Source organism: Suricata suricatta, chromosome 3, assembly GCF_006229205.1.
Source record: "Suricata suricatta isolate VVHF042 chromosome 3, meerkat_22Aug2017_6uvM2_HiC, whole genome shotgun sequence".
Taxonomy (NCBI): Eukaryota; Metazoa; Chordata; class Mammalia; order Carnivora; family Herpestidae; genus Suricata; species Suricata suricatta.
In genome coordinates this window covers 146035094-146052847 of record NC_043702.1, presented here as the reverse complement: position 1 = coordinate 146052847, position 17754 = coordinate 146035094, and the positions used below count along the sequence as shown (strand labels likewise).

Here is a 17754-nt window from a genome sequence, read left to right as displayed (position 1 = left end):
CTCTTAGGCAGATTAGTTTAGAAGAGTATATATGGAATGTGTGGGTCTGGAAATGGATTACCTTAAAACTAAAATAAATGGCTACATCATTCTTTTAAATGTATCCTATGGAATCTAAATATCAAAGCAATTTGTTACTCATTATCATTTATTTTACAAAACACATGGAAAAGCTCTTCTTTTATAGTTGAGATTTGTCATTTCTTTTCTCAATTAAATTCATATTTTATTCTTTATGCTTGAAAGCTTTTTACTAATCACTCTGCAATGAAAGTGCCTTCCGCGGGGGAGTAGCTGGACTGCCGTTTGAAGATCTCTGTCTCAGAAATACACGGTAGGAGTGTGAGCTACACCCAGGGAGACATCTCGTTCTCTTGGTGCCTTCCTTAAGGCTGCCAGACATTGCAAAGGGATTCGTTAATTTTGCTTTTACTTTTGGTGGGTTTCTTACGTTATAAAGAGGGCCGACTAAGGACTATTTGTACCTCCTACAAATTCCCTTGACTCTGATTTCTATTTCAGATATTGAAGGCAAATGTTTTTTAGTTTTTGCTTTTTTGTTTTTTTCCTCTTCCATAACTTTACAGGAGGCAGGGATGTATTGACTCAAGTATTATCTGTAGACTGGTTCTAGTATGAATGTAAGAGGTTCATGCTTTTGAACCTCTTTTTGATCTTAATCCCAAATGCCCTCCTGTTCAGAACCTTGGTGCCTAGAATTCTGCCCCAAAGGATGCAGTATCTTAGATTAGCAGTGTTGTTGCTTCACTCTACCAATGAAGTGCGACGGTCAAAGAACCCAGGACAGCTGGTTAGGAAAGAAGTGCAGAAGGAAGAGAGAGGCTTAGAGGAAAGGTAGCTGGAGTTCTTAACAATGGAGAGGGGTCTAGTGTTAGAATCAAAGTTCTATCAAGGAGGAGAATGTAGAGAGGAAATTTTGAATGTGATTCCAAATATCTGAGTTAAACTCATTTGCCAATACACTTGAGCAGCTTTATATTTTTACATTTTAAGGGAGTCTCAAATTCCTTAAGCCTTATACAAGACCTTTATAAAGGAATTATGTGGATTACATTTAGAGACAAAAGCAATTTGACCATTTCAACTTAACTGAAGTGTTTCCCATCTCAATTGACTTGTCACCTATTAAAAGGTAAAAATGTTAGTGCGGGAAGATAATGTTTAGTAATGGTTTTCCTGTAAGGGCCGTGTTTTCATGTGTCCTAGTCATTTTTATTGCTTACATAAAAACGCTACGCCACATGGCTTTGAAGGCAAGCATATGTTCACACCTGCTAAGCTTATGTTGGAATTTATTTTAATTCATTGTACAGTCACTAGTGACTAGAAAAGACATATTCACACATGTATAGAGATTCAGGTAAATTGGGAACACATACATTAATTTTTAGCTAGCATATTAAAATATGATTAAAGTCATAGGAATGTTAGACATCATTTAGCCTTGTCTTCCTCATTTGCAGTTATAAAATTATATATTAGCCAACTAAAAATTGAGTATGTTATAATTAATATAATTGGATACATTCAATCAGATATGTGTATAATTAAAAGATAGTCAGGTGCATAATGGGTTGTGGAGTCTTGTGTTTGAATTTTGACTGTGACACTTGCTTTGGACTTTGAATAACTTATTTAACTTCCTTTTGACTCCATTTCTGTATCTGTAGAGTGGGGATATTAGAGATCCTTCATGGAGATGCTATAAAGGCTAAATGACATAATACAAATGAAGCACTTAGCATAGAGTCTGACAAACTAAGTGTTCAGTACACGTTAGCGAAATTGTTTTTATTTATAAATTAATCATTTGAAAAAAGTTGCTTATGTTTTGCAGTAATGTGGACTATATACTCAAGTAATGTGGAAATAGATATATTCAAACATCTTATCTTTGCAGGTGATACCAAGGGTAAAGAAATACATATACATTATATTATGTCTAAATAAATGGGTCAGCATAAACTAGAGGTTTGGTTAGGCTCAGTGAACTGATATGCATTAACCTGATTATGACGATGTAGTTGCTGTGTGGGAACAAGGCCAGGACTCACTGAGACAAAATTAAGTCTTAAGGTACCAACTCATATTATATACAGTGAAAACCTTCCTGTTACATTAATACCTAAAGTTTTTTTTTCTACAAATCCATCTCCTTTTATTATTTTTTTTATATGAGCAGGAGAGAATATTGTAATCATTCTTCATAGGACACTGCATTGTAAAGACTTTTGTAAATGTCCACAGGCACACTTAGCTGAGAATGAATCTATTTGAATAAAACCCGTAATCTGAAGGTAATTAAAGTAGTTTTGTAAAGTGCAGTAAACATCCATTGTTGGGTCTACAGAGCATTAGTTTATGCTATTGTGAAGAAGATGTCTTTTTAGGCCGTGAGCTGTTTTGAAAAATTTCAGAGGCCACAAGTCTGAAAAACACAAGGACATGATAATGACTGGAGACACAATTAATGCTGGTGCCTCTGTATAGTACAAACTGTTACAACAAGCAAAGAAAAAGCTGCTCAGGGGTTATAGAAAGAGAAGTTAATGCATAGCCTGAAAAAAAATTAAAGGCTTAATATTTAGAGGACTAAATGGGTGAAATGAACAAAAGCTGAGAAATTAAACTGACATAAGACAATACACTGTGTTACAAAGAAAGGGAAATGAATTTAAAATGTTTGCAGAAAATATGAAATACAATTTGTGTCCATGTGTATGTAAAGACAAGATTGAATTTAGGTAAATACTTTTGTTTCTTTAGGCATGACCTCAGTCGGTGTCAAGATTTCAAAAGCCCATGCAACATGTCACACATTCCTGACTCAGAACTCTTGCCCACCATGTAAAGGGGTTGCACATTACAAGAAGCCTGGAAGAAGCTGCCAATGCACACTCCGAAGGTCAGCTTTTATCAGGAAGCAACTTTTTATTATTTAAGTCTTTTCAAACTTCCTTCACAATAGTCTATGTTTATGAGGATGAACAAGAATAAACAAGACACATTCAGGGTCTGACTCCTACCCTAGTGACCTCTAACTTTGGTACCTGATTTAGGAAATTAAATCTAACCTTTAAATATGAAATAGTTAACTTCCCCACCCTGAAGCTGAATGCTCAGGCAAAGGGATTTCAGCCTTTCTGCTTCCCACCCACTTTCTCACAAAACAGATTCAGTCAGCGTTTTAGGAAAACCTCATTTTTTATCTGTGACCATTTCACATGGGATTTAAAATAAAACAATGAAGTGTTCAGTTAGCCCCAGTGACCTCTTCTAGATTCCGGGGTGGTCATTTAATGGCTGTTTGAACTCCCTGTAACTTCAGACAAGAAGTATTTTGCTTCTACATTGAGTTGGCATAAAGACATTTGGTTGGAGCTGGGCTCCGCTCTATACCAAGTTGATGTACTGATCCAAATCAAGTATTTCTCCCTCATTCTCACCAATCTTGTGCTAAGTGTTACACATGGAGACACCTGCATCAATTCACAGTTCCTGGGGCGCATCTTTTCATGTATCTATTCGTATCCGCTATTCCTTTTAGGAATAGAATCAAGCATTGGTCTTCAGGAAAACCAGGATGCCTCATCTGAACACCTGTGGCTTGAGCGTGCCCTCTGCATCATGTACTGAAATCCTTTGCATGCATAATAATTATACTTTTCCAAATGAGTCTCTGGCTTCACAGCCAAACGCAGTTTTAATCAAAATAACAGTGGTTCTGAGCTAAAACTCTAATGTTTGCATTCCCTTGGAAGAGGGTTGCCAAATTTAGCAAAAGGCAAACAAACAGCAATGACAAAGCCAGATGCCCAGTTAAATGTGAACATCAAGTAAATCTTCATTTTTTTGGTATAAGTATGTAAAATACAACAGTAGGGACATACTTATACTAAAAAAATCCACTGTTTATCTGAAATTCATATTTAGCCAAGCATCCTCTATTTGGTTTGGTAACTCTGTCTGGGAGCCATGATAGATTACATACAGCTAGGAAAGATAGTCTTTGTTTCACAGTTGAAGTAATTGAGGCCCAGAGGGGGAAAATGGCTTTCCTTCAGTATCACAGAGATTTGCTGCGTTTGGTCATTTTGCCGGATGGGACGTTCGAGGGACAGCTGAGAGGAGGCAAGGTTGTCGTGGGCATTTTCACATGCGCTTATTCTTTTTGATTTTTCCATTCTTGCTTTGCCATATCTGCCTTTAAAATGCATATTCATATAACTTCCAGTTGAGAAAGCTCTATTATATTATTTTGCCATTGTGGGTAAATTATTGATTTACTGGCTTATTTACTTTTCCCTTGTGGAGTGAATCTGTATTGGTGGAATTTCCGGCATCAGTTTGTGATAAACGGAAGAGGAAATTTGAGGTTGAGGTGTGGGTTCTCAAAATATTATTAGATAGGGCCAAATCTCAGTATCCTAAATATTAATACTCTAAATATGCAGCTAATGGCTGTATAAAAAAAAACAACTTGGCCCACTTTACAATGTGTAGATAAATGGCAAGTTTATACTTCTGCCCCAGTAACTCTGGGATAGGGGATTCAAAATATATACTTCACTTCCAATATTGTATTGTACATTTTTTGAATGTAGCAAATTTGAAAGAATTTTACAGTGAATAGCCATATACCTATTACTTAGAGTCTACAATGAACATTTTGCTATACTTGTTTTATTGTGTACCTGTTCTTTTCATCACTTTATTCATGTATCATCTCATCTTTAATGCATTTCAAAGTAAGTTAAGAATGTTTGTATACTTCATGCCTACACATTTCACTCAGCACGTATATCATGAACTAGAACTCATTTATTTATTATTTTGGAGGTAGAAATCACATATAGTGAAGGGCACAAATCCTAAGTGTACCATTTGATACATTTCAACAAATATATACACTTGTGCATCCTACAGGTCACACAGATTATGTCCGTGTAAGATGCAGAATGCTACCATCACTCGAGAAAGTAAGTCTCCTTATGACTCATTCCAGAATAAGCATTTGCTGTTCTGATTTTTTTCATTATAGATTAGTTTTGCCTGTTTAGAACTTCATAGAAAGGGAATCACACAATATTTGATTCTTCTGTAAGGCTTCTTTTACTCAGCATGCTTTTGAGATTTATGCATGTATTGAGTGTATCAGTAGTTTGTTTCATTTAACTGATGAGTAGTATCTCATTCTATGAATATATCACAGAATGGTTAGCCATCCCTCTGTTGAGGAACACCTGGGGTGTTTCCAATTCCTGGCTATCATAAATAAATTTGTTATGGGAACACCTGGATGGTGCAGTTGGTTAAGTGTCCAACCTCAACTAAGTTCATGATTTCACAGTTCATGAGTTTGAGTCCTGCATTGGGCTTGGTGCTGACAGCTCGCGGAGCCTGGAGCCTGGATCTTGCTTCAGATTCTCTCTTTCCCTCTCTCTCTGCCCCTCCCCTGCTTGCACTCTGTCCCTCTCTCTCAAAAAAAATTAAACACTAAAAAATTTAAAAAATAAATTTGTGATAAATCTTTTAGTGAATGTCTTGTGGACATGTTTCCTTCTCTTCCCCCAATCAGTTCCTCTCATCCACCTCTGAAATAAATACTCAGGAGGAAATCAACCAGGTTTGGGAAGCATTTTTCTAGCTTCTGTTATTTTGAAAAATATTGATGATCATATTGATTATCTACTATCTCTCTTCTGGTTTGCAAAGCTTGACTGATGTTACTTTTTCTCTTAGCTTCTTCTCACTTTGTTCTTAGATCTCAAAGGATCTAGATCCTCTCAAATGGTTGAGACCAGTCAGAGACACTCTAGATCCCTGAAACTTGCTTAGAATAAGTCTTCATTCTATTCTGAATGTGGGACACCTCTGGTAGGGTCTTTCTCAGGATTACATTATATCATGAGAATGACATAATGAATGGATACATATATATATGTGTGTATATATATGATGAATGTATTATATATACAATATAATGAATGAATATATGTATAATATATATAAATTAATGAATGAATGACTTTCTTATTCACTGGTCATGTATTGAGTGGATGCTATATGCTATGCCCTGAGACTATAAAGATGATAAAGCTTGGCCCCTGATGCAAAGAGTCATAGACTTGTAGAGAGATGGACAAGATAAATGGCCATTTCAGTACAATGTGGTAAATATTTTGTAGGGATAAGTACAGGGTGCTATGGGAGTACCTTGAAAATGCACTTGACCCAGAGCAGGATGTATCAAAGAGTTTTAGAAGATATGAGTTATGTTATGATGGACCCAGGAGCAGTTAAATAGCAGGTAAGGAAGGGAGTGTGTTTCAGACAGAGGACTACCATGAAGTGTTGGGGGTAGGAGAAAGTGAATAGCTTTGAAAGTTCAATGTCCATAGGTGAGGCTAAAGAGAAAGGGGGCAGAAAATCATAATGGCCTTTTAGATTTAGTTCAGGGTTACTTTATATTCTGAAATGTTGACTGTGCATCTATCTGTATCCATGTAAGGAGTGGGTCACAGACCACCAGTTATTTCTGTACCCATTTTGATAAACTGAAAAGAGTCTGTTCAGTGGCTTCAGCATGTTCACTCCCCAAAATAAGGTTCATAATGAGTGTAAGACAGCGAACTGGTGAAACTACTTTTTTTTCTTAAAAAAAAAAAAGGCTCAGTATCAGGCCATACATGAAGGGAAATTTCAGAATCTGCTAGAACTGGATAACTGCTGACCCCAGCATCCTTAAATTAACCTCTCAGGAAATGCAAGATTTATAAGTTGTGGGCTTCTTTTTTTTCTTTTGAAAAAAGGTCTTAATAATTCAAAGAACTTTTTAATGATTTTAAAAGTGCATGTTAAGTACTTGATGGATTGGATCAATTCGGTCTTTGTAGTGCTGTGTGTTGACATCCTCCTCTCTACATATGGAAATTCGACAGATGTACAGAAATGCTACACAGGATGGGATGTTTCTTTATGACATTTCCTTGTGCATTTCATTGGAGAAAAGAAATGTGTATATGCACTTTATAGTCAGTCATTAACTATAAAAACAAGCTTATTCACAAACCCGCTTTGATCTGAATTTCCTGTGATTTATCTTTGGTGTCTTAGCATGCACTGAACTCCTGATTGTTATTAACTCCCCAAATATTTACATCACTCCAGATAATCAATGCTTATCACAGTTAATACAGATGTTACAAGATCCTAGAAGAAAGATAGTGTCAGCATAACATTTTAATTATTATAGCATGTGTTTTCACTGTATCTTTTGTTTATAGCATCAGCTAGCACAGCTACTGTGTATGTCTAATACACAGAAAATATTAAAATGATAGAACATGTAAATTATAGCTTTTCCCACCAAAGACTTGAAGCAATAGTGTGCAGATGCTTGAAGGTATTAATGCTTGTTTAATTAGTTTAAATCATGCTGTTAAGACCGTATTTTCAGTTTCTGTTCCCCTGAGCTTGTACTCTGCATGGTCATTGAACTGTTATGTAAAACAAATTTGCTTGTGGATGTTTTAATGATACAAAATATCTGATTTGAACTAGCATGTCACTTCTGTTAGCGAAATCACAAGATGAACTATTGTGAGGAAAAAAATAATTTGACTTTATCTGTTTGGCAAAATTCTGCTTGATTTTGTAAGCTTCATTTTTAATCATCATGCTTCAGTGTTTACTATGCTGAGAGCAAAATGCTGCGAAGTTGTCTGAGGTCACAATATCTACTTCTGTGACTCCCCCCAAGTATTTCACAGCCACCACTCTCACAGAGGTGAGAACTGCATTTTGGGGAGTGAATGAGCAGAATCAGGTTGCTGGTGCAACATCGTCTAGCTTTTCCTAGCTAGAGGTACGTCCTTACCTCTCTTGTAAATGGTGCCGTTCTGCCAAGATATGTCCACATTCACTCTTCCTGGAAGAGCTAGGGTTTTATTTCAAGCAGCTGTGCCAAAGGTAATGGCACAAAAGTTATGCCATGTGGAGGGTGTGCAGGAGCGGGATCGGCCTCATCCCGCTCCTTCAGTGAAAGCTGTGTGCAGGTGGTGTTGAGATCTTGCTGATGGCAGACCTTCAACTTTCACTTGCGTTTTCTGATGAATATTTGCTCCGATAAAGTAAAATGCCTGGTCCCTTTCCCAGCTGCAAGGCTGGGCAAACTTCAAGCTACATCTTCTATAAATAAGAAATATCAATATCACAGGGACTTAGTTGGTGTTTTTTTTTTAAAATGAAACACCAGAGGAAATATATAGTAATATCAAAGCTCTAGTTTTAAAAGGAGGCCTGTGATGATTGCTAAGATAGCTAAGAATTCCACTCCCTCCTCCACTTTTTTCATATCCACTGAAATAGGGCTTAAGAAATGATACCGTGGCCAAATCCATAAACCTGGGTTCTGTGCCCAGTAATGCTTCTGCTCAGGCTTTAGGAAAGAGACCATCTCTAGAAAGAAACGACTTCTGTCTGACTGTTCTGAAGTATGAAGTATGTTCTGCTTTCTAGGACTCCTGTCTTCTCCAGGGGCCCAATTGGCCACAGTCTTTCAAATGTGTTTGTGGGTGGTTTTCTTTTTTTGAGTTCAAGATACTAAATATATTGGATTTTCTCACAAGGAGACAAATATAGTGATATTGGGAGCCCTTGGGGACTAGTGCAAGATCGGGAGTCGGTAAAGAGTTTCACAATAGGTCTCCTTTGTAAAGACAATATAGAGAACTTAAATCTGCACTAGCTTCTTTCTCATGGAAAAGTCATAGTACAGGGAAATGCTGGGAGGCCCTGGAGGCACGGTGTAACATCTTATATTCTTAAAAGAGCTCAAGAATTTTATCAAACTCCTATCTTTGACTTAAAATACAACTAAAGAGAAACCATTCTGGAAAAAAATGAGTATAACATTGACTTAAATTTAAAGTAGGGGCACCTGGCTGGCTCAGTCAGCTAAGCGTGTTACTTTGGCTCAGGTCATGATCTCAGGGTTCGTGTGTTTGACCCCCACGTTGGCCTCTGTGCTGGCATCTCGAAGCCTGGAGCCTGCTTTGGATTCTGTGTTCTCTTCCTCTTTGAGCCCCCCCCCCTCCTCTCTCTCTCAAAAATAAACATTAAAATTAAAAAAAAGTAAATAAAATAAGTGGGATGCCTGGGTGGCTCAGTCAGTAAAGCATCAAACTGTTGATCTCAGCTCACTGAACCAACTGGTTATTTAATTAATTGATAAACTTTTCCGAATTGTTTTTGAAGAAACTCTAGTTGAAAGGGATTTTTAAAAGTGTTTTTGGACCAAAAGTTTCTATAGCCTAATAAGTTTGAGAAACTCTGGAATAAACAAGTTTTTCTCTTCAGGATCTCTCATAGTTTAAAAAATGCTAGCGTCCTTTGTGAATCTACAAGTGAGGCTTAAAATAGGCATTACTTCCCAAGTGTATTTGACCATGGAAATATTTGTTGGCAGATTTCATAGTACTAATGTTTCAAGGTCTTATCTATCTAGTGTTTAGTCACCACAGATGATCAGAAAGACACTCTGTTTTCATGAATCTGAAAAAAATAGCCAAGGGATATAGAATGGGAGATCATACTGAGTAAGAAACAAGAATGCTCAAGTTCTCTAAACTGTAAAATGAAAATGGGCATTTGACTGTCCTCAAATCTTTTAAATCCTGCTTTCCTTAATGATGCTACACTATATAAAGATATATATATATATATATACTTGTATGATAAGCTATATATTGTAGTGATACACCTATTTAAAGGATAAAATAAATCTTAATAAATGAAAAATCCGGTATGCTGTTATATAAATAGAAGCTTTATATTAAGATACACCAGGACTGTATTGTGAATTATAAGTAATTTGGGCTAATATAATACTTTGTAGTATTCAGATCAGAAACCCCCTTTTTTCTCCCTCTTCCCTTGTCTGGTGACAGTAGTGTCCTCAGTTGTTTAGGATTCTAAATGACTTGATAATGACTTAGGAAACATGGGACTTCAGTTCTCAAGCTTTGGTTTGTTAAATGAAAAGGAGTGTCCAAGCAGCCAGTCATTTCTGTCATATAGACATTCTTGAGTCAGAACGTAGCACCTCTACGTGTTGATGATCCCAGGCTGCTCAGTGAACCTCAGCAACTTTGACATAAGACTTTCTATTTTACATCAGATCATAACTTTTTTCCGAGTGGCTGAGAGTGAAGTTTTGTTTTGAACAATCAATAGATACTTCAGGTCCCAAATTCCATGATTTTCTCACTAGTGCAAAGAACCATTATTTTGTGTTGCATACTTTCATGATTTTTGCTCACTCAGTCTTTATGGTTAGTTAAGGATAAAACCATTTATCACCTAAATGCCACATGTATTTAACAATTTTCTGAATTGTTTTCCTTTGACATTGTGAAATGAAACCCACATTTTTAAGAATCACATACCAAACTATTATAAAAATGAAGTGTTAGAAATCAATTCAAATGTTAAATACAAAGGACATCCTTGGCTCATTAAGTAAAAATATCTCATTTAATGAGCAGGAAAGCACTGGAGCACACTGAACCCTGACACAAAGCAAATTATTTAAGTGATAAATTATACTTTATGGGGAGTGTAAAAGTTAATAATACTCAGGAGCAGGGTAATAAATGCAGAGGTGTAACTGACTTCATCGACTGCTTTACTTACAAACATGCCATATGTACTTAGTTACTTGAGATGATCATAAAAAGAAAGAAGAGCAACTACACAAAGATTCATAAAGCAACCTTAGTGTGAGTATTTTTCAGCTGCATCCCTTATGTTGTATGGTTTTAAGAGATTCTCTCTCTCTCTCTCTTTTATTCCTGTCATTTGCAACATTCTGCTTCCTTCATTTTTGTTTTCACTTTTGGTCAACTATTTGACCTTGTAGCAATTAAAGCTGCAGCCTGCTCCTTATCTCTTGGCAGGCCTCATAAAATCAGCCATGCATTCATTCTCTCTGGTGGCCCACAAATGACCTCAGACCACACTTCACGAAGACCAACATGTCGTATGAAGAAATGGGTGGGTTAGCTTTTGTATTGGCACCATCCTGGCTCTTTCCTAAGCACACATTTCTCAGTTGCGTTGAACAGATCCATCAACAAATGTGGTCAGTCAATATCCCCGTGCCCCCCGCCCTCCGTGCTTTGCTCAGATGCATAGAGATCTGTGTGCCAACGCTGTCTCCATACAGTAGGAGGGCCAGGAAGACGTGCTGCAATTGTCTGGATAATTTGGAGTACAGGTTGAGGGTGAAGTGCAAGGAAAGGAGCTTCTTCTTCTTCTTCTTTTTAATTTAAATGATATATATTTTGTTTGTTTTGTTTTGAAATGAAATTGTTCCACTTTTTTTTCTTGACCCCTGCCTGTTCTCGGATTATGAGCAAATTCTAATGCCATATAATTTTGCCTTTGTAGAGGGAGATTCCCAAAGAAAATGTAGCTTATTGATGCTATATGAATGATTTGGAAAATAATATAGTCAGAATCTTTATTCAAACCTGGTTTTAGTCTGTGGGATCCCTCTGAGGTCAATTGCAGGTTGGGAAGTAGATAATTCCCTAATGCCAGAGCAAATAGGACACCTCTGAGCCTTTGCATATTCTGTTTTCAATGCCTGGCGGTTTTTCTCTCTTCTCTGCTCAAAAAGGTCCAACAGACATTTCAAACCCAGCTCAGAAATGGATTCCTATAACTACTCTCTTCCTCTCTCTCTTCAGGTTCAGGTAATTACTCTTTCCATGCTACTTTTAAAAAACATATTTATATTACAGTATTTTCTTCTCATTCAATACTTTATTCACATATTCATTATGCTTTAAGATTCATGAATATAAAAACCCTGCTTTGGTTACCATTGTATACCTAACACTTAGATAGTAGCCCATAATGATGGAAGCAAGAATAAAAGAAGCGCAGAAGGAAGGAAAGAAAACTTCTCTTTTTTTTATAACTTCTTTTTAAAGTTTATTTATTTTGAGAGAGAATGTACAAGTGGGGAGGACCAGAGAGTGAGGGAGAGATAGAGAGAATCCCAACCAGAGTTTCTTCTGTCAATGTAGAGCCTGATATGGGGCTTGATCTCATAAACTGTGAGATCATGACCTGAGATGAAGTTGGACACTTATCCAACTGAGCCACCCAGGTTCCCCAAGAAAACTTTTCTTACTACATATGGCACCCTTGTTCAAAACTTTTTTTTAGGGGTGCTGGGTGACTCAGTTGGTTGAGCAGCCGGCTTAAGCTCAGGTCATGATCTCACGGTTCATGGGTTTGAGCCCCGCATCAGGCTCTGTGCTGACAGCTAGCTCAGAGCCTGGAGCCTGCTTCAGATTCTGTGTCTCACTTTCTCTCTGACCTCCCCTGCTCGCACTGTGTCTCTCTGTCTCTCAAAAATAAATTTAAAAACATTAAAAAAATTTTTTTTAACTTTTTTTTTATTTTTAGAAAAAAACTTCCCTTCCTCTGGACTGGTGGAGCTTTGGGCCAGGGTATAAGGCTTGGCTGTGGAGAACTGGCTGGGTTTTGGTTCTTGCTCTTTGCCTCTTCAGCCTGAGGAAGAAAAAGGAATAAAGAGAGAGAAAAGGAGAGAGAGGGGCGAGAATGAGAGATAGGGAGATATGTCTCTATTCCTAAACTGTGGACTCCCGAAGGACAAAGGCTGTGTATTTTCAAGTTTGAGTTCTGGAGCCTTGCACGTAGTAACACTTTCTACGTGTTTACTGGATTGAATTGGATTATTGATATTTGAGGTTGTGTCAGATTCCTTTATATGCAGCATGAAACCAAAAGAGGAGGTATTGCTAAGAAAAAGGATAGTTGGAAATGGAGAAAGGTTAGCATGGCCATTGGAAGAGAGTGACTGCACTCACTGGGACTGTATTTATTATTTAAGCGTTTTCAAAGTGTCTTTCTTGGTCTGGATTATAACCATCTTAAAAGTAGATATATGTAGAATTCACTTTGAATCATTTGATCCTTTGAAAGTAATGATTAATCTACCACTGGGTGCCAATCCCATTTCTAATACTTAATGAGGGCGATTTGGGGCAGTTTAACTGCCTCAAGATTTGATTTGTTCAACTTTAAAATGTATATTGAGTATCTACTTCAGAGCTTGTTATGTGATCTGGATGAGATAATGTTTATAGTGTGCTTAGCACAGAGCTTGCTACTGTTCACATTACTATTACCACAGCTTAATGACAAAATCTTTTGTAAATTTTTTTCATATGTATACTTTTGTTTTTGCCCACACCATTTATTTTTCTTTGGAAAACTACCTCTCTTTTACTCTTTGTTGATGAGGTTTCTGTGGAGGTGATGGTATCTCTTGGCTACAGTGGTAAACACTTTCCAAAGCCAGTTCAATAGGGGCTAGTGAGTATCATTGTGGAGCTGGCGCATGAAGTACTGTTTTTAGCTGGAGTTGCGGCCTGAAGCTACTGGTGACCGTATTCTCACTTTACACGGGGGCCCTGCCTGAGATATTTGCTATTGCAAAGATGGCAGATCCAAGTCTTTGCAGGGAGGATGAGGAAAGAAAGAGAGAAAGGAAGGAAGGAAGAAGAAAGGGAAGGAGAAGGAAAGAAAAAGTCAAAAGGAAAGAAAAGAAAAGAAGAGAGGAGAGAAAAGAGAAAAAAGTTTGATTGATTCTAGGTGATATTGTTCGAGCATCCGGAACCAGGCCTGGCTATAGCTAGAACGGGAAGCTAGAGCCATCTCTGGACTTTTTAAATATGTGAACTTTGATTAAGTAAGTTCGAGTTAGGTTTTTCCTTTCATGTTTTTTGTTTTGTTTTTTGTTTTTGATTTGCAGATGAAAGAGTCCCAAGTAACTGAGATTTGATTATGGTCATTCACGATGGGGTATTAGTGGCATTGGACCTCTCCCCTCTCCATGCTTATGATTGTGGGCTTCTTTGGCTAACAAAAGGTAAGCCCCTTTTGTTAAATTGGAGTTAGAATACTTAATGAAAATGAAATTTATTTATTATCTGTGATAATTGATATAGAATAGGGCACTAGCAATTAGAGGGTTTTTACTGAAATTAAAAAAAAATTTTTAAAAAATCATTCTCATGTGCTTCCCAGACTTCTCCGGGAAACTTCCCTAGTGAAGGGCCTGTGTCTCATTCATTATGGTCCGCCCTGCCCCAGAAACCATGTCTGCCAGTTCATAGGTGGTCACTGAACATGTGTTGACTTTAATACACTTGACTACCTCAGATATGGAAAATAGGGCTCCCCCCTTCCCTCCCCAGCCTCTCCTCTTTTACCCTTCCCCCTTCCTTTCTCAGTCCTCCCTTCCTCCCTTTCTTCCTTCCTTTATAAGATAAAAAATACTAAAAAGTACAAAGATTATAGAATAAGCACCCTTGTTTCCACCTCTCCCTGACAACAATGAATATTTTGCCATGTTTTCTTCCAGTCTTTAATCTTCTTTTCGACCTTTTCCATTTTTTTCTCGTACCACTTCTTTGGGTAACAATGATCATTGTTATATGTGTGTTTCCTATTTGCTTTGTATAACATAATGCACCTGTGTGTCTCCATTAACGACATCTAGTATATCAGTGTTTTGCGCATGCAGTAGACCCTTTTCAGTTAACATTATACTTTTGTGACATGTACATTTTGATTGCTTTTAGCTGTAGTCTAATATTTCATTGAGTTATTTTATTACATTATCTTTTGAGGGACACATAATGACTTTTTATGGTAAGAGTATTTTATAAAACCTGCTTTTACAAGCAAAATCTTGTGTTTGAAATTTATTATAATTCCAATTTAAATTTTTGAATTGAGTCATTGGGAAACAAGTAGAAACATTAAAGTAAACAGAACCTCTGTATAATCAATTTTACCAGATGCAGATTTTCTTACTCTGCTTCCAGATATTAACTATTTGCATTAGTACAAATATATCTTTATATTTTCTTTTTAAAAAATACTTATCTCTAACTCAGTATAAAAGAACGCCATGATTGTTTGCTCTGGCCCCGCTGGGCTCTTTGTTGTTCTTTGAACACTCCAGGCATACTCCCACCCCAGGACCTTTGTACCTGCGATTTCCTCTGCCAGCGACACTTCCCGGACCTCACGTGGCTTCATCCTCATCTCCTGAAGGCCTCTGCTCAAGTGTCACCATCCCAGTGAGGCCTGCCCTCACTGTCCTGTTTAAAGTCACATTCTTCTGGGGGGGGGGGAGGCGGGGGGGCCAGAAAAAAATAAAATCGCACTTTTCACCCTCTTGTTTGCACTCTCCATCCCTATTATTTGCTGATTTTTTTCTCTCCAACATTTGATCACTTTCTCCCATTCTATATATTCTAATTTTTGTTTGCCTTAAAGAGGCAAAGCTCCATGAAAGTAGGGACTTTATCTTATTTTTCTATTGCTGTATCCCCGATGCTGAGAATAATGAATAGCATATAGTTATGCTCAATAGTGTGTTGAATGAATAAATGGAAAGTAGTAAATATGAAAATTACATATAGTGTGATGTGGAAGAAAGAAAAGCACTCTTAAGCTTCCCTCTTAGAAGTAACATTTTGTTATATTGACTTAAAACATTTTCAGGTATATATTTTTTATTTAGCTGAGATCATATAGAATGTAAAATTTTTGAAAAAAGTGGGATCCTATCTTTCTAGCTATTACAATATAAGCAATTGCAGTTTTCAGACAGCCATGGTATTTCCTCATACATATATACCATATGCTATACTACCAATTTCCTACAGGTTGAGATTTAGGTCATTTTAAATTTTGGATTTTCTAAATGACATCCTGATGAGTGTTATAGTGCCTATATCTTCATCTGTATTTTATAGTTTTAGAAAGAATGTATTCGCAGAAGTAGAATTACTGCATTTGAGTGAAAGACACATATTGCCAGATATTTCCCCCAAAGAGAGGCAGTACCGGATTACACTCCTGTCCATGCTGTCTGAAAATAATGTTTCACCTCATTCTTCCCATCATTGAGTATTTTCAAATAAAACTAATATGCTATTTTGCTGGGGAAAAATATAGTTATTTGTTTTAATTGACACTTCTTTGGCATACAAGAAGAGGGGAAAGCCCTATCCGTCCCTGCCCTTAAAAATGGTGGGAGGAAGGATGGCAAGGCAGACAGGAGAGTTTGAGGATGAGACACATCTGTCCTAGTGTTTCCTCAGTTTCAGTCAGGAGAAAGATAGTTTGATCAGTCTAGAGGAACTGTGAGAGAAAATTTTGCTGAATCTGAAGTGTGGGGCTTGAAAGAGAAACCGCTTTGTAGAATGCCTTAGCACCAAACTGATACAGGCGACAATATCAGGGGAAAAATGGAGATGGCGTGGAGGGAAATCCTGTTATAACGCATACATAGCTCATGTAGAGCCCTATGGTTAAGGAATTAGGATGGGCTGCCTTGTCATCAGACCAAATTAGTGTCACAGTCAGACTTCGGGGCCACAGCAGCAGCAAAAGAGTGAAGGTGAGGCCTGCTTGTCAGGGAGAGCCTGTCTTGAGTAGGAGATTACAGTGTGAATGTAGAAGTGACAAATTCAGGAAATGTATAGAAACAGGATTTTCTGGTGGGGGCATAGGAATGGCGGTGGGAAGAGGTGAAGGATAGTTTCCAGATGTCTGGCACAAGTAACTAACTGGGTGAATCTAATGCCATTTGCTAAAATATAGAACATTTGAGGAAGAAGAAGAAGAAAAATACTTTCGGAGGGTTGGAATCAGGCTTGATTTGTGGGCGTATCAAGACTGGGACACCTTTGAGATATCCAAGTGGAGTTGTTTGAATAGACAATGGGAGACATGGGTCTGGGCCTCAGAAGAGAAACCTGGGTTGGAAATAGACATTTAGAAGCTATTGCATTTGCTCTAGTAAATGAAGCCTGGGGTGGATTAGGAGGCCTCCAAGAGAATGTGGAATGAGAAGAAGAGAGGCCTTTGAGCTGGATTAACTCCAATAGTTAATGGAGGAGGAGAAGACAAAGGAGTGTGGAGGAAATAGGCCAAAGGGTTAGGAGGAAAGCTATGAGATGTAATGTCAAGAGATCTAAAAGAAGCCTGTTTAAAGGAGAAGGGAACGGTCAGCCATCAACTACTGTAGAGAATGCAACTTCTTCCATTTTGTGCAAAGTGGTTGAAAATCATGAGTCTCTTTTGCTTAACAGCAGAGTGGCCATTAGCCATCTACAGATGACCCTGACTTATGATGACCCAGCAAATTCTCAACTTTATAATAGTGCAAAAGTGCTATACATTCAGTAAAAACCCTACTTTGAAATTTTGCTCTTATTCTTGGGCTAGTGATATGCAGTAAGATGCTGGGCAGCAGGCCCGTCCCCCAGTTAGCCACACAGTTGTTAGGGTAAATAATCGACACATTTACAACCATTATGTACCCATACAACCCTCTGTATTTCACTTTCAATACAGTATTCAATAAATCACATGACTTATGTAACACTTTATTATCAACTAGGCTTTGTGTTAGATTGTGCCAACTGTCAGTGGATGTAAGTTTTTTTTTTTTTTTTTTTAAATACACAATCTTTGTTTACAAGACTACTCAAGGATGTAAGTTTTAAAGTAGGCTAGGCTAAGCTATGATGTTTGATAAGTTTGGTGAATTCAGTGCATTTTCAACTCAGATATTTTTAGCTTGTGATGGGTTTATGGGGACATAGCCCCATT

At 37.4% G+C, this 17754-nt stretch overlaps 1 long non-coding RNA gene across 1 annotated transcript; it reads left to right on the top strand.

Annotated features, from left to right (window-relative positions):
* Nucleotides 1-7817: 7817 nt before the first annotated feature.
* LOC115286746 lies at nt 7818-15238 on the top strand. The gene is made up of 3 exons (XR_003906249.1): nt 7818-7888; nt 13874-13990; nt 15092-15238. It is a non-coding gene; the product is annotated as an uncharacterized LOC115286746 (long non-coding RNA).
* The last annotated feature ends 2516 nt before the right edge of the window (nt 15239-17754 follow it).